This window comes from Crocuta crocuta, unplaced genomic scaffold (assembly GCF_008692635.1).
Source record: "Crocuta crocuta isolate KB4526 unplaced genomic scaffold, BGI_CrCroc_1.0 scaffold10, whole genome shotgun sequence".
NCBI lineage: Eukaryota > Metazoa > Chordata > Mammalia > Carnivora > Hyaenidae > Crocuta > Crocuta crocuta.
In genome coordinates this window covers 302,403-326,673 of record NW_027527551.1, presented here as the reverse complement: position 1 = coordinate 326,673, position 24,271 = coordinate 302,403, and the positions used below count along the sequence as shown (strand labels likewise).

General features: G+C 38.2%; 1 long non-coding RNA gene and 2 other non-coding genes across 3 annotated transcripts in view; 2 read left to right on the top strand and 1 right to left on the bottom strand.

The window, feature by feature from the left end:
- LOC144234869 (uncharacterized) overlaps nt 1-24,243 on the bottom strand; it is a 106,535-nt gene extending 82,292 nt beyond the window's left edge. Inside the window, exons 1-2 of the long non-coding RNA XR_013336102.1 lie at nt 24,185-24,243; nt 9,982-10,224 (exon numbers count right to left, since the gene is read on the bottom strand). This is a non-coding gene — a long non-coding RNA (uncharacterized LOC144234869). The remainder of the gene's footprint in view (nt 1-9,981; nt 10,225-24,184) is intronic.
- Nucleotides 11,016-11,095, top strand: LOC144235877 (small nucleolar RNA U2-19). The gene has a single exon (XR_013336339.1). It is a non-coding gene; the product is annotated as a small nucleolar RNA U2-19 (small nucleolar RNA).
- LOC144235871 (small nucleolar RNA U2-30) lies at nt 11,261-11,329 on the top strand. Its single transcript, XR_013336338.1, has one exon. It is a non-coding gene; the product is annotated as a small nucleolar RNA U2-30 (small nucleolar RNA).
- Nucleotides 24,244-24,271: the final 28 nt, after the last annotated feature.

Sequence of the window (24,271 nt, the reverse complement as noted above, 5' to 3'; positions counted from 1 at the left end):
CCAATTTCTCTCTCTCTCAAATAAAATAAACATTAAAAAAAAAAAAAAAAGAAATCCTTTTGGACTCCAAAGCCAGAAAACATTTTTCTATATGATTTCTAAGAAGTTTTATCTTTGCCCTTTTCGTTCTAATCATTGATCTATTTGGAATTTATTCTAGTGCATGGTAAGAGGTATGGGGTTATGGTCATGCTTTTAAATTCTATTGACACTTTTTTTTAAAGTTCATTTTTTCCTTCACTGACACACACACACACACACACACACACACACACACACCCAAGCAGGCTCCAAGCTGCCAATGCAGAGCCCAACGTGGGGCTCGAACTCACAAAACTGTAAGATCATGACTTGAGCTGAAACCAAGAGTTGGACGCTCAACCAACTAAGCCACCCAGGTGGCCCTAGATTCCATTTTCTAACTGAATTTATTTAGGACTTTCACTAAGGTCATAACAAGTCCTCTACTGTCTTAGGTTATATTGATACATTGATATCAAGATTATACTAGCTTAATTAAAAAAAAGAGAGAGTTGATCTTTTGGTATTCTCATACATAATTTGTATAATACTGGAATTGTAGTATCTTTGATAGAACTGTGGGTCTGAAGCTTGCTTTGCATGAAGACTTTAACATACTGACAATCTATATCATGGCTATACAACTACTATTCAGAGAGTCAATTTCTTCTTGAGATAGGAAGAGCTTCTGCGGGAAGTTATATTTTCTCAGCCTATAAATTTGAATCTAATTTTCACAAATGTTAGCATAATTTACCTTTTTAATGCTGAAAACATTTCTATCTAAATCCCTCCCTTTTCATTATATTATTGGTTAGTTATGCAATTCTCCTTTTTTCTTGCTCAGCCTTGCTAGAAGTTGCTGCTTGTAGTATTCCTTTAACAGTGGCCTTGTAGAAGTTTGTTTACTATGTCATTGTTTTCTTCTCTTAGTGTTTCCTTCCTTCTGTTTTGTTTATTCTCCTGTTTCTTTTCTAAATTCTTAAGTTTTATCTTTGAGCGTTAATTTCTAGCCTTTCTTCATTTCTAATAGAAGCATATAAGACAATAAGTTTCAGGGCACCTGGATGGCTCAGCTGGTTAAGTGTCCAACTCTTGATTTTGGCTCAGGTCATGATGTCATAAATTCTGATACTGAATCCCACGTCAGACTCTGTGTGGACTGCATGGAGCCTGCTTGGGATTCTCTCTCTCCCTCAGGCTCTCTCTCTCTACCCCTCCCCTGCTTACATGTTCTCTCTTTCAAAAATAAATAAATAAACCTAAAAAAAGGACAATGTTTCCCCCTAAGATCTGTTTAGCAGTTTTTCAGTTATATAATTTTTACTTCTGTGTTTCTAGTTTCCATTTTTCTGCTGTTTACTCACACTTTTAAGGGAAAACTCCATCTTTCTCTTTAAATCCTTGAACATATTTATAATGGCTTTAAAGTCCACATCTGTTCATTCTAACATCTAGGATCATCCTTGTTTCTACTGACTATTTTGTCTCTTGACTAATGGTCACATTTCCCTGCTTCTTGAGTTACTTGTCTAGTAATTTCTGCCCATGTGTGGAACAACTCTGGCTGGTACATTGTGAGGACCTGTATTATACTGTCTTTATTTAAAGAGTGTTAAGTTTTATTCTTGCAGGCTGTTAATTACAGTGATTCACCTCAATCCTATTCTGAATTTGTCTGTCCTAGGGCCATGGACTTTTCTAGGGTTTTAATCAACTGCCCAAGGTACTCAATAAGAACTCAAGATCTCTCTAGTGTGAATGGATTGAAATTCCACAATCTTCCAGCACTGGAATTTCTCTTAAGTTCTCAGTTACTACTGGTAGGCCTCACATGGTCTCAATTCGTATATGTGCAGCCAAGCACTTAGCCATACTTCTGAAGATAACCTTCCCACAGACCTTTGAGAGTCCTCCCTTCATAGCTCTACCCTTTGGGGTATACTGACTCACAAATTTGAGCCACCTCAGCAGCCCAAACTCTGATGGCTGCCTCTTTTATCTAGCAATACTGCTGTTTTCTACTTGGGCTCATCTCCCTACACCACACACCAGAAAGTGCCGTCACTCACAAAGGCAAGGCAAACATTAAGGCCACCTGACATGTTTCCCTTATTTTAAGTGCTAGCATCCACTGTCTGAAAACAACTGCTTCCCATATTTTGCTACTTTTATAGTTGTTGGTGACACAAGGTCAAGTCCAATACCAGTTACTCCATCATGTCTAGAAGCAGCAATCTCCATCATTTTTTAATATGCAATAATTTTATCCTTCAGCTTAAAGATCTTCAAATTTCCATTATTTTCTCATTAATTCATTAGTACATTTCTTAGTCTCTAAACAAATGAACTTTAATATTTTCTTTTTAAATTTTTTTTGAGAGAAAGAGTGAGTGAGCGTGGTAGGGAGGGGCAGAGAGAGTGGGAATGGAGGATCCAAAGCAGGCTTCGCACTGACAGCAGAGAGCCAGACACAGGGTTTTAATTCACCAACTGTGAGATCATAACTCGAGCCAAAGTTTAATGCTTAACCAACTGAGCTACCCAGGCATCCCCAAACATATGAACTTTTATCATTATTTTTTCAGTACAGATTTTTCATTTTATCCCCCTGTGATCAAAGAATACAATATGTATTATACCATTCCTTTGAAATTTGTTCAGACTTCCTTTATAGCCCAATGTATGGTCGGTCACAAATATTATCAAAAGTATTCCACTTGAAAGAACATGTATTCTGCAGTTTTTCAGTGGAGTGTCTGTATATGTCCATTGATTCAAACATATTAATTTGTTTTGTTCAAGTTTTTAACAATCTTGTCAATTGTGTGTGTGTGTGTGTGCTTGATATAACACTGAGAAATAGGTGTTGAAATCTTCTGTTAGATTGTGGGATTTGTCTCTAACCCCTTGCTGTTCCTGGTGATTTGATCCTTTTATCATCTCTAGTGGCCCTCTTAAATAATGCTTTTTGCTTTAAAATCTCACATTTTCTGATATTAATAGATTTATACTAGCTTTATTTTACTTAGTATTTACCTGATATATATTTTCTACTACTTTATTTTTAATTTTTCTGTATTCTTATTTTTAGCTGTATCTTTTGTGAAGACTGAAAAACATCGGTAGACATTCAGTTCAATCCTGTGAAACAGGCGTCCCCCAGCAATATTTGGCAATAATGGCTTGTGATAAAATATGCTTCTTCCTTCATGATAATTCTTTTTTGTTCAGTTTTGGAAATTGGTACAACACAGGGAAGTTAGTAGCTGGAAGGAAGGAAGTTATTGAGTTATTAGAACCCAATGGAGAAAAAATATGTAAGAAATGAAGAAGATTCAAGCTGTGGGAATGACCTTCAGAAGGAATCAGATCCTACACGAGAGATCTTAGGATAAAAGAAAAGAAAAAGCTATGGTTTTACAATCTATAAGAAAGATAAGAAGAAAAAGGAAAAATAAAAAAGAAAGTGGAGGCTTCAAATCATGCAATTTAAGGCTGGAACCAGCAGAACACCCAAGACCTGGCCTAAAAGGACCTGAAATGCCCAAGAATAGGACTGAAAAGGACCATTGAAAGGATATGAATACCATCCAGAATTTAAAAGGCAAGACTTAGGGATCAAGTTATGAGTATGATTTTGATGAGAACCTGTATTTGCCTATCTATGTATAATCTCTATCCCGAGGTTTTTGTATTCTAATTCTTATTGTGTATGCTATGTACCGGTCAACTATGATTCATGATTCTCCTTCCCAAACCTTCTCTTCCTCCAGGATTCCTTATTTAAATAAATGGCATCCACCCATTTCCTTAAGCCAGAAATCTGAATTCATCCTTGATTCATCTTTCCCTCACAATCAAACGCTATTGATTTTGTCTCTTAAATATCTTTTGAATCAGTTCACTTTTTCCTCCTTTTCTTTGCCAACCCCCTAATTCATTTCCTCCAATTGTCTCCTGTTTACTGACATGTATTATTTGTGTGTCATCCTCTCCTTCATTCTGCACATAGTGCCTAGAATGATCTTTTAAAAAGCCAAGTGATTATGTCACTTCCTTGCTTAAACATGTAAAACAAAAAGTAAACAAAAAACTTCAATGGCTTCCCATTTCTCACAGAATCAAGACCAAACAACAAAGCCTCCGAGATCTGGACTTTCTCTCTCTACATTGTAACCATGTTGGCTTTCCTTTCAGCACCTCAAAATCCATCACTGTTATTCCTTCTTCCTAAATCACTTTCCCCTATACTCTTTGCTTAGCCAACTCCTCCTCAGTTTTCTTGTTTTAGCTCTTAAGTCTCTGAAACTCCTTCTGATCTAAAACAGGTTACCTAATCCCTTGCTGAAAGCTCCCATTGCACCCTGTACTACTTTTGCATAAACTCAGTGCATTTGTAACTACTTGTAGTGATGGTCTCCCTTGCTCTATAATCTGCTCCATGAGAATTGGAACTGTCTTATCCATCTTTGTATTTCCAGTCCCTAGGTGACACATGGTAAGATCTTAATCTTTGATGAATGAGCAACTCACTAAAAGAATGAATGAATAAATGATGACTGAGCACAGAATGTGCTAGATGGGACAGAGCAGTGTAAAGTACCTCTAGTGATCAGGTAGAAATACAAAACATTCTCCCTTCAGAGGAGGATTAGCAATTAACATGGGGAACATTCTTTCAAGGGCACCATGAATGGTTCTATTATTATTCTTTATTTTTCCCTTTGCTCAAGTTTCAGCTGAGAAGCACGAGGCTCACGAATTTGGTATACTCAAAACACATCAGTAAAACGGTGAAGGAGGGTAATCTGTGTCTCCATTTATTTAGATGAGGGAATTGAGGTTCAGACATCAAAATTACTATTTACGGTCTAAAAGTAGTTTGGTGACCTGTAAATTATGATGATGCCATGTTCTCTGTGTTTGACAATGAGGTATGGCCACTTTTCTGAAACTGTTTTAATGATTAGATAAGGCTTATGATTAGACAGTCTGATACCGAAAAAATAATCATTCTGAATCTTAACAATATTTCTAATTTAATGTCAGCATAATGTAGTAATCCTTCCTTCCTGAGGTTATGATATTCTCAAAATGGAGATTCTGCCTCATATAAAATAGATCATAACTAGGGTGAACTAAATTATGAAAACAAAAGTTTTTATGCATATTTCCAAGTTATCTCTGTCATGGAAGTGCAATTTGTAATTCTCTTTGCTCTGGCCACAACTTTTTCAACATAGCTTCCCAACAGTGTCATGCATTTTCTTCTAAACATTATGTTCTAGTTGTGTGACTAACACTGACAAATTTGTCTGTAATAAACGTCTTCCTTGACCAGTCTGTCACCACTTCCCCTACATACAGGGTGGTTCTAAACAAGTGATGTTTCAGAGACACTCCTCATTAGTGTCTGGGCGTTACCTCAAAATCTGGCCAAATAACTTTTACAGAGTTCAGTAAACTCTTTGGGCTGAACAAGGCTGATTTCATTTTTTGCTTCAATCACAATCATCTAATTGTTGTGACTCTCAGTCATCTTAGGGAAAAATTGACAGAAGTTACTCAAAATGTTTGTGCAATGTAGCCTAGTTGTATGGCAACAGAAAGTAAATCACTGAAAAAACAAATTTTTTAGTGAAAGAATCATGATAAGTATGTGACTAAGAAATGTCTCTATTCAAACAGTACTTCATATCCGGCCAATTACTTGAAAAAATGCTCAAAGTATTTTTAAACCTGTTCTCTAATACTCCAAACTTTTAAATTGCTTGCGGATATATTTCATGTGGCTTATTTATTAATGTTTTTCATTCTCAACACAGCAAAAGGCTTTGAGAGTTAGTAACAACTGAGGTTATACTTAAATAAAGTCATCACTAAGTTTTAGTTCTCAATCTATGATTTTTATAGGAAATTTATTATATGTCTAATTACTTTAAAGGGAATGATAGGAGGGATAAAAAGATACAGTTAAAAATTTAACAAATAATTGGAAAGGTAAGATTAACACACACAACACAATTATGTAGTGAGAAACAGAAATAGTCAAGTGCTGGATTGTACAGCAGCTAGTTACTGAGGCTGCAGAGAAACAAGTTAAAGCTTAGTTTGTGAGGAAGTAAACTGGTAAAACCTTCTTTTTCTCTTTTTAAGAAATTGACAATATTTATTAAATTTTCTTATCTGATTTTTATTTTCCAAAATGTGGATGTAAAATCTGAATATCAGCTTTATAGCCAGTTTTACTTTTCATTTTTAATTATTTTCATGGAAAATTTAAACATATACAAAAACAGTAAAATGCATCTTTCATGTTCACATCACCAAGCCACATGAATAGTTTTATTTTCTTAGGATGTTCTCCCCATAAAGATATTAACAAGATACTTCTCATACCTTTCAGGATTTAACTCAAATCACCTCACAACCACCTTCCGTGACCACTCTATTTAAAACTGTACCGCCTGAACTCCCTCTGCCTCTTCCCTTTTTCCTCATCATAATATTTACCACCTTCGAACAGGTTATACTTAAAAAATCATTTTAGGGGCGCCTGGGTGGCTCACTCAGTTAAGCGTCTGACTTTGGCTCAGGTCATGATCTCACAGTCCATGGGTTCAAGCCCCGTGTCAGGCTCTGTGCTGACAGCTAGCTCAGAGCCTGGAGCCTATTTCAGATTTTGTGTCTCCCTCTCTCTCTGACCTTCCCCTGCTCATGCTGTCTCTCTCTCTCAGAAATAAATAAAACATTAAAAAAAGCAATTTTATTTATCTGTTTGCAATCTAATAAATTTCATGAAGACAGGGTTTATCAAATGTCTTCTTCATTCCCAGTACCCAGAACAAGGCCTGCCACTAAGAAGGACTTAATAGTCAATGAATTAATATGTATTGACATGGGGAGATGTCCATGATATATTACATCTAAAAAAAAAAAACCTGCAACACAGTTTGGATAATATTATATCGTACTGGAGGGTGGGGGGAGGAATGGCCTTGACAGAGGTAGTAGCACTCACCAAATACTCTGCACTCCGCTTCCACATCACAGCTGACTTGCAGCAGGGCAGAGCCATGGTTACTAGTTATGACTAATAAATTGTAAATGGAAGAACATTGTGTCAATAATGGGCTGAGGTGGTAAAAAAAATCTATGTGTGATTTTATAGTCTCTTTTCATTGCTATGGTGACTAAAAGCACCAGGTATTGCAGAGCATGGCCACACATGGTCGAACCTCCATTAGCCTGGGCCCCTGAGTGACTACATGGAGAAAACACCCTGCTAATCTGTGTAAGAAATGCAGCATTAGCAAGAAATTTTTTTGTGTTAAGCCACTGAGATTTTGATGGATTGCTTGTTACTGCAATACAATCTAGCCTCTCCTGACCAATACACATATACAAACTAGCATTCACCAAGCACTTACTATACGCTAGTAATTATGGTGAACACTTTACATCTTATCTTTTAAACCCTCACAAAACCCCCTTGATGTGGGGTTCGAGCCCCACGTCAGGCTCTGTGCTGACAGCTAGCTCAGAGCCTGGAACCTGCTTCAGATTCTGTATCTCCCTCTCTCTCTGACCCTCCCTGACTCACACACACACTCTCTCTCTCTCTCTCTCAGAAATAAATAAAACATTAAAAAAAAAGTATAATAATGAAACTATTCCTTATAGCTAAAAGTGGCCTCATTAAACGTACATTTTAAATGTTCCATTCAATCATATTTAAACAAAATATATATGGCATGTGTAGCAACATGGATGGACCTTGAGGGTGTTATGCTGAGCGAAATAAGTCAGGCAGAGAAGGACAAATATCATATGTTTGCACGTATAGGAGGATTAGGAGGAACTTGACGGAGGACCAAGGGGGAGAAGAAGGGCGGAAATGGTGGGGGAAAGGGAGAGAGGCAAACCATGAGAGACTCTTGAATGCTGACAAAAACTGAGGACTGATGGATGTGGGGGGGAGGGGGGATGGGCATGGAGGGGGACACTTGTGGGGATGAGCACTGAGTGTTAGGTGGAAACTAATTTGACAATAAACTATTTGTAAAAATTTAAAAAAATATATATATGGCATAATATATTACAATCAAATGTACACGAGCTTTTTCTGGCTTCCAGGATCTGATTTTGGAAATTCAACAATGTAGGACTCTTGACAGGAGGAAACTGAAAGACCAAAATAATGGTTCCCAGACTCTGGGCAGCTGGCTGTTGCCGGCTGCCTAGCCTCTCTTGGCCGGTCCCAGTTTTTGAGGCTGCTTGGCTCTCCAGCCTTCCCACTGATTCTGTAAGCTAACAATCCTTCCACGGCTCGTTTCTACGGCTTGGAAGCAGGAACCTGACTACCAAGCAGTAGCTACAGGCAACCACGTAATGTGAAGACACAGTACCTAGGAGAAAATGAGCCACCTTTGAAGATCTAAACATGACATATGTGGTTATCTAGAACATGGTAATAAATACACTTTGTGGTTCGATTAGATCTGAGATGTTTTCTATACCACCACGTTTCTCCGAGCTTTGATCCTTTGCTTCCCTATCAGGAAATGCTGTCATATGTGAGTTTGCCTAACTCCACACATCAATATCCCTGTGCTTAACCACCAGTCGTCTTTCTTTTATAACATCACACTTTTTAAAAAGTATCATTATGGAGAGAGGCAAACCATGAGAGACTCTTGAATGCTGACAAAAACTGAGGACTGATGGATGTGCGGGGAGGGGGGGATGGGCATGGAGGAGGACACTTGTGGGGATGAGCACTGAGTGTTATGTGGAAACTAATTTGACAATAAACTATTAAAAAAAAAAGTATCATTATGTAACATGATCTACTCAACAGTAAAAATGCTATAAATTTGTGGTTTAATATCATAAAAAACAAATTACTGAACTATCATATTAGTTTAAGTTCAAAAGTCTATAAAATATAACACAGCCTCACCTATAACAAAATGAAAATCACCTGAGTTTCATTTGTCTTATGGAAATAATAATGCCTGTCTTACCTCCCAGTATTAATATAAGGATCAAATGAAAAAAATTATGAACATGAACAGGTTTAAGGTATGTACCCTATTTCATCAAATCTTAAGATACATCTATTGTAAGACATACCATTAGTTTACCACAAAAAAAAGAAAAAATATGGCTAATTAAAAACTGTAACACACTTTCTTAACACTTAGAAATTCTATTTTATAACCTAGCCAAAGAGACATTTATATAAGTAAATATGGATTGTCATACATAATTTTTGTGCAAATATTTTGAGGAAAAAATAAACTGGTAAAGTATTCTTAAAAGTTTTCATTGAACCCAACATTCCCAAATCATTTCTCAATTCAATCACTGATAGCCATGTTTTCCCACATAATATCATGATCTTTGCCAGTGGAAACATTGATGACACAGCATTTCTTATAAGAATTCACAAATTGCTTTTCTGGTTCAAGACACTGACAAAAGAGAACCCTGAACTCACCTCCTCTCACAGACACACTGAATCTTCAGCTACATACAGAACAATTCCCTCTGAAAGAAATCTAGAAACTAGCTGAGTGACTCTTACACAAGAGGCAAGTGAGAAAACACCCACTCTGAAATGAGTAGGAAAGCCTCAGACACAATCTCATCCCTGGAGCAGCGACACACAACTAGGAGGGAGCTCACAACTCCCAGCTTCTCTCTGAGGAGTGTAGGGTTTGGACCCCACAGATGGCACCACAACTTTTAAGACCGCCACCTGAGAAATGGAGTCCCAAAACATCTAGCTTTGAAAGCCAACAGGACTTGCATCCATGAGATTCACAGTCTATAGTGAACTAATAGTTCTTACGGCATTTGTGTGGACTCACCATGGCTTAGCCCTCAGAGCGCAGCACAGAGGCAGCAGACTGAAACATGCCCCGCATTCCCATCAAAGAAGCTATTGCTTACCTTTAAAGCTGTGTCTTGAGGGGCAGGCTTCTAATTTAAAACACTTCCAGAGGCCAAATGCAATATTCTCCAGAAACCACGAGAGACTGGTAGAACATCTTCCTGTTCTCTCTCTGCCTCACTCCAGGTAGGTCATCAGTATCTCCCAAAAAGGAGCTCGTCCACATGTCTGGTGTCCCAGTTTTTGCAGCTGCTGCCAGAGGAAGTCCCTTAATGGAGTTTATGTTTGCAGGTACCACAAGACTGTAAGAGAGAAACCGTTCTTAAGCAGGGATCCATCCCTCCAAGCACAGTGCAGAGGCGGCAGATTGATACACAGCCTTTTTGTGAAAGAGGCCTATTAGCTTATCTCTCAATGGCTGTGGCTTGAGGGGCAGGCTTCCATTATAACAAACATCTAGGGGCCAATTGGCATCTTCTCCAGATACTAGCAAGGCCAGCAGGCACTATCTTTGTGCTCTCCCTTTGTCCCACTCCAGATTACCGATGTCTTTGAGAAAGCAGTTTATGCACAATGGCTGTCACCCTGGCTTTTGTGGCTGCCACCCAGAGGACATATCTCTTGATAACCTGGCACTGGTAGCCAGTGGGACTTGTATTCATGGGTTCAATGGGTTGGTACCAAATAAAGAAACAATTTTTAACTGTCTAGCCCCCTCAGGGTTTGATGTGCAGAGGGAGCAGACAGAAATACACATCTCCCAGTCTGCCCCTGAGGAAGGTATACTTACGTACTTAATTAATTTTTTTCTTGAGAGTGACAGAACATGAGCAGGGGAGAGGCAGAGAGAGGGAGAGAGAGAATCTTTTCTTTTTTCAGTGTTCATTTATTTATTTTTAGAGATGGGGCTAAGAGCAGAGAGGGAGAGCAAGAATCTTGAGCAGGCCCTGCACTGTCAGTGTGGAGTCTGATGCAGGGCGCAACCTACGAACCATGAGATCATCACTGGAGCTGAAATCAAAAGTCTGACACTTAAATGAATGAGCCATCCAGGCGTGCCAAGAGGTAAATTTACATACATTAAAAGGAGGTGGATCAATGATGAAAATACCCAAATCTGAGATTCAGAAGGCCTTCCAGTCTACCTGATGCATGATCTTTGTGGTTCTGAGAAGCAAAAGTAATTTAGAACAGTAAGGGCTTATGTCTAGAGTTAGGAGTGCATGTGTGTGTGGATGTGTGTTCATAAAAGTAACAGTAAAATAATGAGAATTTGCTGATGGATGAATGAGATATGGTGGGGGTAATATGTATGTGTATGATAGACTAATTAGTTCTGATCAATGATGAAAACATTTCACTACAGACCTTTATAACTATAAGGTTTCGACACTTGCTCTGAGTTCAGAATAAAAAATTCTTTAAAAGAAAGGAAAAAAAGATGCTCCTTGAAGGTCTGCTTCTAATCAGTCTGCATTTAGTGCTAACTGAGATCTTCCCCTTTGGGACAATGAGAAATACTGGCACACCCTCAACTACTGGGAGCCACTCAGAACACAGGTCCACTTGGACAACCACAAAAATTTGAGAGAAACCCACAAGGAAGTCAGGATTGAATAACAAGTTTCATCTCCTAAATAAGACCACCCCTTCAGGACTGAGAAATGTGGTTGTTTTATCTAATGCACAGAAATCAACAGTGAGAGTCAAGAAAAATGAATAGAGGAACATGTTCCAAATAAAACAACAAACTAAAACCTCAGAAAAATTCCATAGTGAAACAGAGATAAGTGATTTACCCAACAAAAAGTTCAAAACAATGGTCATAAAGATGCTTGCTGAGGTCAGGAGAACAATGCATGAACAAAGTGAGCATTTCAACAGAAGATGAAAAGTATAAGAAAGAACCAAACAGAAATCACATAGCTGAAGAATTTAATAATTGAACTGAAAAATTCAAAAGAAGGTTGTAATAGCAGATGAAATGGAAGAAAAAATCAGCACTCCAAGACAGGGTAGCAGAACTCATCCAATAAGATTTCATCCAATTATCGGGGCGCCTGGGTGGCTTAGTCGGTTAAGCGTCCGACTTTCGCTTAGGTCATGATCTCGCGGTTCGTGGGTTCGAGCCTCGCGTCGGGCTCTGTGCTGACAGCTAGCTCAGAGCCTGGAGCCTGTTTCAGAGTCTGTGTCTCCCTCTCTCTCTGTCCCTCCCCTGCTCATGCTGTCTCTCTCTCCTAGAAATAAATTAAAAAAAAAAAAAGAATTCATCCAATTATCATCCAATAAGCAAAAAGGAAAAAAATAGCTTAAAGGGACGAATAGGACAACACCAAGGGGTCCCAGAAGAGAATATAACATACCAGAATTTATGGGATGCAGCAAAAGTGGTTTTTAAGAGGGAAGTTCATCGTGCTAAACACCTATATTGAGAAATAAGATCTCAAGTAAACAACCTAACTTTATACCTTATGAAACCAGAAAAAGGACTAAGCCCAAAGCTAGTAGAAGGAAGGAATTAACAAACATCAGAGCAGAAATAAAGCAGAAACTAAAAAGATAATAGAAAAGACCAATGAAACCAAGAGCTGGTTTTTGAAAAGACAAACATTTAGCTAGGTTCACCAAGAAAAAAAAAAAAAGAGAAAAAACTCAAAATAAAATCATATAGAAGAGATGTCACAACTGACACAACGTAAATACATATACGAGTACTATGAACAGTTTTATACCAACAAACTAGACAATGGTAGAAGAAATGGATACATTCGTACAAACATACAACCGACAAAGACTGAATTATGAAGAAATAGAAAATCTGAATAGACTAGTTACTAGTAAGGAGATTGAATCAGTAATCAAAAATCTCCAACAAGCAAAAGTCCAGATGGCTTCCCTGGTGAATTCTATCAAACATTTAAAGAATTAATACCAATCTTTCTCAAACTCTTACAATCCCCTGAAGAGGAGGGAGCACTTCCAAACTTAAACTTATTTTGTGAGGCCAGCGTTTAATATCAAAACCAGATAAAGGCACTACAACAAAAGGAAAATACAGATTAATATCCCTAATGAACACAGATGCAAAAATCCTCAACAAGATATTAGCAAGCTGAATTCAACAATACATTAAAAGGATGAAGAAAAAGCATTCGACAAAACACAACATCCATCCATGATAAAAACTCTCAACAGAGTGAGTACAGAGGGAAAATATCTTAACATACTAAAGGATACAATGAACCCACATCTCACATCATACTCAATGGTGAAAAACTGAGAGCTTTTCCTCTAAGATCAGGAACAAGACAAGGATGTCTACTCTTACCACTTTCAATTAAAATAGTACTGGGNTCTCTCTCTCTCTCTCTCCTAGAAATAAGTAAAAACCTTAAAAAAAAATTTTAAAATAGTACTGGGAGTCCTAGCTAGAGCAATTATGTAAGATAAAGTAATAAAAAGCAATCAAATCAGAAAGGAAGTAAACTGTCTCTATGTGCAGATGATATGATACTACATATAGAAAACTCTAAAAACGTCACCAAAAAAACTCATTAGAATAAAAATTCAGTAAGTCATAGGATACAAAATCAATATACAAAAATCAATTGAGTTTCTATACACTAATAACAAATTATCTGAAAGAGAATTTAAGAATACAGTTCAATTTACAATTGCTTCAAAAGAACAAAATGCCTACTCTAAACAAAACAGGTATTGGCATTGGCATTGGTATAAAAACAGCCACATAAATCAATGAAATAGAACAAAGAGCCCAGAAATAAACCCATGCATATATGGTCAACTTATGACAAAGGAGCCAAGAACATACAATAGGAAAAAGATAGTCTCTTCAACAAATGGTTCTGGAAAAACTGGGCAATGCCATGCAAAAGACTGAAATGGGACCACTATTTTTACCATATACGATAATCAACTCAAAATGGATTAAAGACTTGAATGTAAGTCCTGAAACCATAAAAGTCCCAGAGAAAATATACATAAAGGGTAAGCTCCTTGACATCAGTCTTTGCAATGATTTTTTGGATTTGACACAAAAGGAAAGGCAACAAAAGCAAAAGCAAACAATTGGGACTAAAAACCTTTTGCACAGCAAAAGAAACTATCAGCAAAACAAAGGGGCAGCCTCCCAAATGGGAGAAGATATTTGCAAATCATATTAAAAAAAATTTTTTTTAATGTTTGGTTATTTTTGAGAGAGAGAGAGAGAGAGAGAAATAAGTATGAGCAGGGAAGAGGCAGTGAGAAAGAGGGAGACACAGAATCTAAAGCAGGCTTCAGGCTCTGAGCTGTTGGTACAGAGCCCAATATGGGGCTCAAGCTCATGAACCATGAGATCTTGACCTGAGCTGAAGTCAGACACTTAACCAACTGAGCTGCCCAGGTGTCCCGCAGATATTTCTAATAAAGGGCTAATACCAAAATAAATTAAAAATTCATACAAACTGATAGCAAAAACCAATCAATCTGATTTTAAAAATGGTCTAAGAACCTGAACAGATATTTTGCTAAAGAAGACATATAGATGACCAACAGACATATGAAAAGATGCTCAATATCACTTATCATAAGGGGAATACAAATCAAAACCACAATGAGCTATCAATTCACACCTGTTAGAACAGCTATTATCAAAAAAATAAGAGATAACAACTGTTGGTGAAGATGTGGAGAAATGGGAACCCTCCTCGTGCACTGTTGGTGAGAATGCAAATCGGTGTAGCCAATTTATGGAAAAGAGCTTTCCTTAAAAAAAACAAAAAACGAAAACAAAAACAGAGAGGTGAGGGAAGATCACAGTGGAGTAGGAGGATCCTAGACTCACCTCTTCCCACAAATACAGTAAGTATCAAATCATCCTCAACACCCCAGAAATCAACCTGAAGACTGGCAGAACAAACTCCACACATAAAGGTAGAGAAGAGGTCACATTAAAGAAGGGAGGAGGTGTGGAGAGAGAGCCTGGAAGAGAAATAGATCCCAGCCATGTGGTGGGGAGGGAGTCACACTTGTGGAGAGGATGAGAGAGAAAGACTAGCATGTAGAGGAGTGCACAGGGGAGATGATTCCCCATAGCAATTGGTTTGGAAAGTGAGAGGGGTTGAATTTCATGAGTTCTTACAACGAGTGGTGATTAATGCCTGGAGTTTTAAAGGTCAGCAAGCTTGGCTCTGGGAGATCCCAGAGGCACCGGAATGCTCTTGGGGAGAAAGCAGGGAAAACAGCCTACAACATACAGCATGGAAATAGCAATCTAAGGAGCGTGTGGTGCACATGGGGGAGGTTATTTGCTTTTCTTGGAGTGTGTCCCAGAGAGACAGCATTCAGAGAGAGACCCCTCCAGGAACAAAGGGACCAGCAGGTGACATTTCCTTCCCTCACTGCTCAGCATATAAGCACAGGGCCACCTGTAGAAACCAGCACAGAGCCACCACTTGCTACCTAACTTACTACACCAAGCCCCGCCCTCCCAAGCTCTGGTGGAATCACCCTTCCCAGTCATGCTTGCCTCAGTCACAGTGAGGTAGGTCCCCTTCCCCAGAAGACTGGCCCAAACACCTGCCCACACCCCATCTCCCAACCCTGGAGTTTTCCAGGGCCTCAGTTCCAGCAGCGGGTCTCAGTTCACAAGCAGACAAGGGCACACCTAGTTAAAACTCGCCACATTCAGGCCAGGAACCAAATAGTGGCCATGACAGTCAAAGACGGCCTCTACACATGACTAGCCTTAAGGAAAAATTGGCTAAGACATAACAGCAGAACACTTGCAAAACACATTGGAGACACTGTCAGAAGCACCAGACCCTGGCGAACAAGGGACACAACATGGCAGGGCACTACAGGATCTCTTCTTCATAAGGCCATTACCCTCAAGAACAGGAGAAACATCTGACTTTCCTAACACACAGAAGCAGACACAAAGAGTTAGACAAAATGATAAGACAGAGGAATTTGTCCCAAATGAAAGAACAGGGCAAACCCATTGCCAGAGATGTAAGTGAAAAAGATATGACTAACATGCCTGATGCAAAATTTAAAGCAGTGATCATAAGGATACTCACTGGACTTGAGAAAAGAATGGAAAACATGAGCAAGACCCTTAGCAGAGAATAAGGAATAGCACAGCAGAGATAAGGGTTCAATAAATGACACGTGAAACATGCCCGAGAGGATTAACAGCAGGATGAAAGAGGCAGAACAAACTAGTGACCTAGAAAACTGAGTAATGGAAGCTAATCAAGCTGAACAAAAGAAAGAGAAAAGAGTAATACAAAATGAGAACAGGCTTAGGGAACTTGGTGACTCCATCAAATGTGATAACATTCACATTAGAGAAGTACTAGAAGAAGAAGAGAGAGAAGGGGGGCAGAAAATGTGTTTGAAGAAATAAAAGCTGAAAACTGCCAGAACCTGGGGAAGGAGATAGATATACAGACCCAGGGGGCACAGAAAAACCTCAACAAAATCAACACAAGGAGATCCATACCAAGACATATTAAAGTGGTAAAACATAGTGATAAAGAAAAAATTATTAAAGCAGAAAGATAAAAGGAGATAGTTACATACAGGGGAAACCCCATAGGCTATCAGGGCACTTTGCAGCACACACTTTCCAAGCCACAAGAGGGTGGCAAGTTATATTTAACGTGCTGGGAAAAAATAATCCGCAGCCAAGAATACTATATCCAGCAAGGTTATTATTCAGACTAGAGAGAGAAAGATAAAGAGTTTCCCAGACAAACAAAAACTAAAGGAGTTCATGACCAGTAAAGCAGCCCTGCAGGAAATATGAAAGAGACTCTTCAAGTGGAAAGGAGAGACCAAAAGTGACAGTATGAAGGTAGGAAACACAAACACAGTAAAAATGAGTATTTTTGTAAAATATCAGTCAAGGAACTCACAAAATAAAGAATATATGACATCATATACCTAAAATGTGGGGAGAAGAGGAGTAAAGAATGGGTTCAAACATAAGTGACCATCAACTTAATACAGACTGCTATATGCAAAACAGATCATATACAAACCTAATGGTAATCATTTATCAAGACACTAAAATATGCAAAGAATAAAGAGAAAGAAATCCAAATATATCACTTAAACACACACACACACACACACACACACACAAACACACACAGTAAACCAAGAAAGAGAGAACGACCAGAAAGGATAATAGAGAAAAACTTCAGAAACAACCACAAAGCAAGAAATAAAATGGCAATAAATATATATCTATCAATAATCACTTCAAATGTAAACGGACTAAATGTTCCACTCAAAAAACATACAGGGACATATGGATTAAAAAAAAAAAACAAGACCTATCCATATGCTGCCTACAAGATACTCATTTTAGACCTAAAGATACCTGAAAATTGAAAGTGAAGGGATAGAGAAACATCTAACATGCAAATGGATGTCAAAGGAAAGCCAGTGCAGCAACTTATATCAGACAAACTAGACTTTAAAAGAAACGCAGTATAGGGACTTTGAGTACAGGATTGGACTGAAGCCAAAATACCTACGAAGTACAGAATGGGACCAGAAACTGAAGGTCTGGGATCAAATCCTGGTCCTAAACCCCACTGGCAGTGTGGCCTGGGCCGATTCCTGAACCTCTCTGCCTCAGTTTCCTCCTCTGTAAAATGAGGATGATATAGTATCTCCTTCTAGGACTGTTATGGAGATTTAATAGGGAAACACATATATTCTTAGAACATGGCATATAGTCGGGGTTCAATTAGTATCTGCTATCCTCTATTAAAGAGTGTCTTGCCTTTCAAAAAAACTTCCTAAAAATACAGTAATAAGAGACAAAGAAAGATGCTATATAATAATAAAGGGGACAATCCTATAGGAAGATATGACAATTGTAAATATTTATGCGCCCAACATAAAGCACCCAAACCTGAAACAGTTAATAACAAATATAAAGCAACTAATCTGATAATAACACAGTAATAGTAGGGGACTTTAACACCCTACTTACATCAATGGACAGATCATCTAAACAGAAAATCAATAAGGAAACAATGGCCTTGAATGACATACTGGAACAGATGGATCTAACAGATATATTCAGAACATTCTATACTAAAACTCCAGAATACATTCTTTTCAAGTGTACATAGAACATTCTTCAGAACAGATCACAGAGCCACAAAACAAGCCTCAACAATTTCAAAAAGATTAAAATCACACCGTACATCTTTTCTGACCACAATGACTGGAAGCCAACCACAAGAAAATATCTGGAAGACCACAAATACATGGAGGTTAAATAACATGCTACTAAACAATGAATGGATCAACCAGAAATAAAAGCAGAAATTAAAAAGTACATGGATACAAAAATGAATACACAATGGCTCATAACCCTTGGGCTGCAGCAAATGCAATTCTAAGAGGGAAGTTTATATGCCAAGAAACTGCACAATCTATAAGAAATAAATAAATCCATACAAACATATAACCTCCCAAAATGGAATCAGGAAGAAATAGGAAATTTGAACAGACCAATTCCCACCAATGAAGCTAAATCAATAATCAAAAAACTCCCAACAAATAAAAGTTCAGAATCAGATGGCTTCAAACTCTACCATTTATTTTTTATTAATTAATTAATTAATTAATTAATTCTGAGAGGAAGGGAGGGCCAGAGGGAGAGGGAAAAAGAGAATCCTAAGCAGGCTCCATGCCCAATGAAAAGCCCAACGTGGGGCTAGATCTTACAACCATGAGATGCTAACCTGAGCTGAAATCCAGAGTTGGACACTTACCTGACTGAGCCACCCAGGCACCCCCTCTACCAAACATTTGAAGAACAGTTAATACCTATTCTTCTAAGACTATTGCAATAAATAAAAGGAAGGAAAATTTCCAAATTCGTTCTGAGGCCAGTATTACCCTGATACCAAAACCAGATAAAGACACCACCACAAAAAAAAAAAAAAAGGAAAAAAGGGGAAAAAAAAAAGAACTATAGGCCAATATCTCTGATGAACATAGATGCAAAAATGCTCAACGAAATACTAGCAATCCAAATCCAACAGTCATTAAAAAAATCTTTCTCCACAATCAAGTGAGAGTTATTCTTGGGATAGAAGAGTGGTTCAATATTTACACATCAATGTGATACATCACATAAGAGAAAGGACAAGACTATATGATCATTTGAATAGATGTAGAAAATGCATTTGACAAGTACCACATCCATTCATGATAAAAACCCTCAACAGAGTAGGTTTAGAGGGAACATACTTCAACATAATAAAGTCCACATATGAAAAACCCATAGCTAACATCATACTAAAAGGTGAAAAACTGAGAGCTTTTCCCCTAAGGTCAAGAACAAGACAAGGATGTCCACTCTCACCATTTCTATTTAACATAGTACTGGACATCCTAGCCATAGCAATCAGACAAGAGAAAGGAATAAAAGGCATCCAAATTGGGAAGGAAGAAGTAAAACTTCCACTACTTGCAAATGACATGATACTATATATAGAAAACCCAAAAGACTCCTAGAACTGATAAATAATTTTTTTAATGTTTTATTTATTTCTGAGAGAGAGAGAGAGACAGCATGAGCAGTGGAGGGTCAGAGAGAGAGGGAGACACAGAATCTGAAGCAGTCTCCAGGCTCTGAGCTAGCTGTCAGAGACCGATGCGGGGCTCGAACCCACAAACCGTGAGATCATGACCTGAGCCAAAGTCGGACGCTTAACTGACAGAGCCACCCAGGCACCCCTAGGACTGATAAATAAATTCAGCATCACACGATGCAAAATTAATGTATAGAAATCTAATGCATTTCTATATACCAATAATGAGCCAGCAGAAAGTAATATTAAGAAAACAATCCATTTAGGGGTTCCTGGCTGGCTCTGTAGGTAAAGCATGTGACTCTTAATCTCAGGGTCATGAATTCAAGCCCCACATTGGGCATGGAGTCTACTTAATTTAAGAACAGATTTTTAAAAAAAGAGAAAACAGTCCCATTTACAACTGTACCAAAAATAATAAGATATCTGGGAATAAAACTAACCAAAGAGGTGAAAGACCTGTATTCTGAAAACTATAAAACACTGATGAAAGAAATGGAAGACCACACAAAGAAATGGAAAGACATTTCACGTTTATGGATTGGAAGAACAAATATCGTTAAAATGTCCATACTACCTAGAGCAATCTACATATTTAATGAAGTCCCCATCAATATACTAACAGCGTTTTTCACAGAACTAGAACTATCTTAAAATTCGTGTGAAGCCACAAAAGACCCCAGATAGCCAAAGCAATCTTGAAGAAGAAAAGTAAAGCCGGAGGCATCCCAATTCTGCACTTCAAGTTGTATTACAAAGATGGAATAATCAAAACAGTATGGCACGGGTACAAAAAGAGACACAAAGATCAGTGAAACAGAAAAGAACATCCAGAAGTAAACTCACAATTATATGGTCAATTAATCTTTGACAAAGCAGGGAAGAATATCCAATAGGAAAAAGACAGTCTCTTCAACAAGTGGTGTTGGGAAAACCGGACAGCAACATGCCAAAGAAAGAAACTGGACCACTTTCTAATACCATACACAAAAGTCAACTCAAAATGGATTGACGATCTAATTGTAAGATCTGAAACCATAAAAATCCTAGAACACAGGCAGTAGCCTTTTTTATATCATTTGTAGCAACTTTTTCTTTCTTTTGTTTTTTTTTTTTGTTCTGTTTTAAGCCTGTAATTCACTTTATTTTTCTTGTACAAAACTACGTGGTGGCCACAGCTGGAGCCTGGGTCCTCTGCACAGAGACTCTGGTGTGGGTCTTCACAAGATGGTCAGTGAATTCCTGATAAGGAGACCTGGTGAACACAGTCTCTTTCTAAAGATGAAGAGTGAGATAGCTGTAGGTGTTTTGTTTTGTTTTGTTTTGTAGCAACTTTTTCTTAAATAAGTCCCCTGAGGCAAGGGAAACAAAAGCAAAAATAAACCACTGGGACTACATATAAAAAGCTTCTGCACAGTGAAAGAAACAATCAATAAAACTAAAAAACAACCTACTGAACGGGAGAAGATATTTGCAAATGACATATCCAATAAAGGGCTAGTATCCAAATATATAAAGAACTTCTATAACTCAAAACCAAAAAACAAATAATCCAATTAAAACATGGGCAGAAGACATGAACAGACAGTTCTCCAAAGAAGACATCAAGATGGCCAACAGACACATGAAAAGATGCTCAATATCGCTTACCATCAGAGAAATGCAAGTCAAAACTTCAAGAGATATCACCTCACATGTCAGAATGGTTAAAATCAACAGTAGAAGAAACCACATGTGTTGGTAAGGATGTGGAAAAAAAGGAATCCCTTTGCACTGTTGGTGGGCATGTAAACTGGTGCAGTTACTCTGGAAAACAGTATGGAGGTTCCTCAAAAAGTTAAAAATAGAACTACTCTATGATACAGCCATTGCAGTCCTGGATATTTACCCAAAGAATACAAAAACACTAATTTGAAAAGATATGGCACCCCATGTTCCCTGCAGCATTATTTACATTAGCTAAGATATGGTAGCAGCCCAAGTGTCCATTGATTAATGAATGGATAATGAAGATGTGATTTATGTATACAACGAAATATTTTTTCAGCCATAAAAAGAATGAAATCTTGCCATTTACACCAATATGGATGGAGCTAGAGTATAATGCCAAGCAAAATAAGTCAGTCAGAGAAAGATAAATACCATTTAATTTCCCTCATGTGTGGAATTTAAGAAACAAAACAAAGAAGCATGAGGGGAGGGTGGTGAGAGAAAGAAACAAACCAAGAAACAGACTCTTAGCTATAGAGCACTGATGGTTACTTAAACGGTGGGTTAAATGAATGATCGGGATTAAGCAGTGCACTTGCTGTGATGAGCACCAGGTGGTGTATGGAATTGTTGAATCACTATATGGTACACCTGAATCTCATATAACAATGTAGTTAACTAGAATGAAAATAAGAACTTAAAAAAAAAACTATTCTAAACAACACAAAACAAAAACATTTCCCTCAAAAAATGTTTAATAGAAATTACCATATGGTCCAGCAATTCCACTTCTGGGTATTTATCCAAAGAAAATTAAGCCACCAACTGGAAAAGATATACACACCCACATGTTCACAGCAGCATTACTAACAATAGCTAAGCCATGGAAACAACTTAAGTGTCCATTGTTAGATGAGTATAAAGAAGTTTGTTTATATATACATATATACACATATATAAACACAAATACACATAGTGGAATATTATTTAGCCATAAAAAAGGAAATCCTGTCATTTACAACAACTCAGATGGAGCTTTAATACATTATGGGAAGTGAAAGAAGTCAGAGAAAGACACATACTCTATGATCTCACTTAATATATTCTATGTAACAAAACAAACAAATTCATGGATATAGAGAAAAAATTAGTAGTTGCCAGAGGTGGGAGCTGGGGAGCAGAATGAGTGAAGGGGTCAAAAGACACAAACTTCCAGTTATAAGTTAAATTACTCCTGGGGATACAATGTAGGCATGATGACTATAGCTAACAATACTGTACTGTATGTTTGAAAGTTAAAAGTTCTCATCACAAAAAAACCCCCAAATTTGTAACTATGGATGGTGAGGAATGTTAATTAAACTTATTGAAGTAATCATTTTGCAATACATACATATATCAAATCATTGTTACGTTATACATCTAAAACTAATACAAAGGTATATATGAGTTATAGCTCAATTAAATAAACAAAATAGGGGCACCCGTGTGGCTTAGTCAGTTGAGTGTCCACCTCTTGATTTTGGCTCAGGTCATAATCCCAGGATCATGGGATCAAGGCTGGCGTTGGACTCCACGCTGAGCAAGAAGCCTGCCTGAGATATTCTCTCTCTCTCTCTCTCCCTCTCTCTCTCTCCTGAGATATTCTCTCTCTCCCTCCCCCTCTCCCGCTTGCTTGCTCACTGTCTCTCTAAAATAAAATTTAAAAATAAAAATAAATAAAAATCACTAGAGAACACACCAATGATTCCATTAAACTAGAAGTTCAGATTGTCACCTGGCTACCTCATTGCAAGTAAGCCAACAGGTGAAGAAGGAGGGTACTGTACTGGCTAGAGTGACTATTCAGGAGAAATTGTATTCCTGTGGCACAGAAGGGATAAGGAGGAATAGTCTGAAATGTGGGAGATCTTTTGGGGTACCTCTTAGAACTGTGTTCTGTGATAACACTGTATAATTGATTACCTTTTGCTAAACTGTAAAATTTACAGTTTTTGTTGCTCAGAAGAAACTCATTGAAGACACTGAAGTGTGATAAGGAAACAAGGCTCTATGTTTAAGATTTGTGGTGTTTATTTTTTTTTATGTGTTATACATTTTTACCTATGCAAAAGGCTAAAAAGAAGGATGGATAAATTGTGGATGCCATCAGCCACACTGACGTTTGAAGGTGTGAGAATGCATGAACCAGTAAAAGTGTTAACTGAAATTTAAATCTCACAAATAAGCAGAAAATATCATTTGTGGCAGACTATATACAGCGTTCTTCCAACAGTATTGTTTAAGGATAAAATACTTTGCAATTTCAGCAAGCTGAAATTTGTGGTACAAGGCAAGGCAGTAGCGCTACTAGCTATGTGACTCTGGTAAATTACTTAACATCTCTGAACCTCAGTTCCCTTATCTGCAAAATGAGGACGTGTGTTTTGGAAATGGGAGCTCAGAGAGAAGTCTTTTTTTTTTTTTCTCGTCCTAATCCAGGGTCTCTCCACCTCAGCACCTGACGTCGCAGACCAGGTTGAAATGTTGGGGGGCCCTGCGCTGTGTATGGTTAACGGCGTATCTGGTCTCTACCCTCTTGCAACTGCAGAGATGCCCGTGGCCTCTCTCCCACAGACAGGCTGAAAAGCTCCAGACATCGCCAACTGTCTCCTGGGAGGCGAAGCCGCCACAGCTGAGGACCCTATGGTTAGCCCTATGGTTCATCCAAAAGGGATTTGAAAGGAGTTGCAATGTCCCCGCTTCGCGGAGGGGACTCAGAAAACTGGGGATAAGGCGCTTCCAGCTGCCAGCGAGTCGCCGAAGTCCTAACTAAATGCACTATTAAAAAGAGGGGCGGCAAGGGGCAAGGGCAAGGCCAAAGGGCAGGAGGCCGAGCCTCCGGCTTCCGAGGATGCAAGACGCCCACACTATCACCACTTACAGTGCTTCGCTGACTCCTAAGCGGAGTCATTTTCCGAGGAGCAGGGAGCCGGTCGCCGCGGGACAGGCCGCAGGGAGCGAGCCNCGT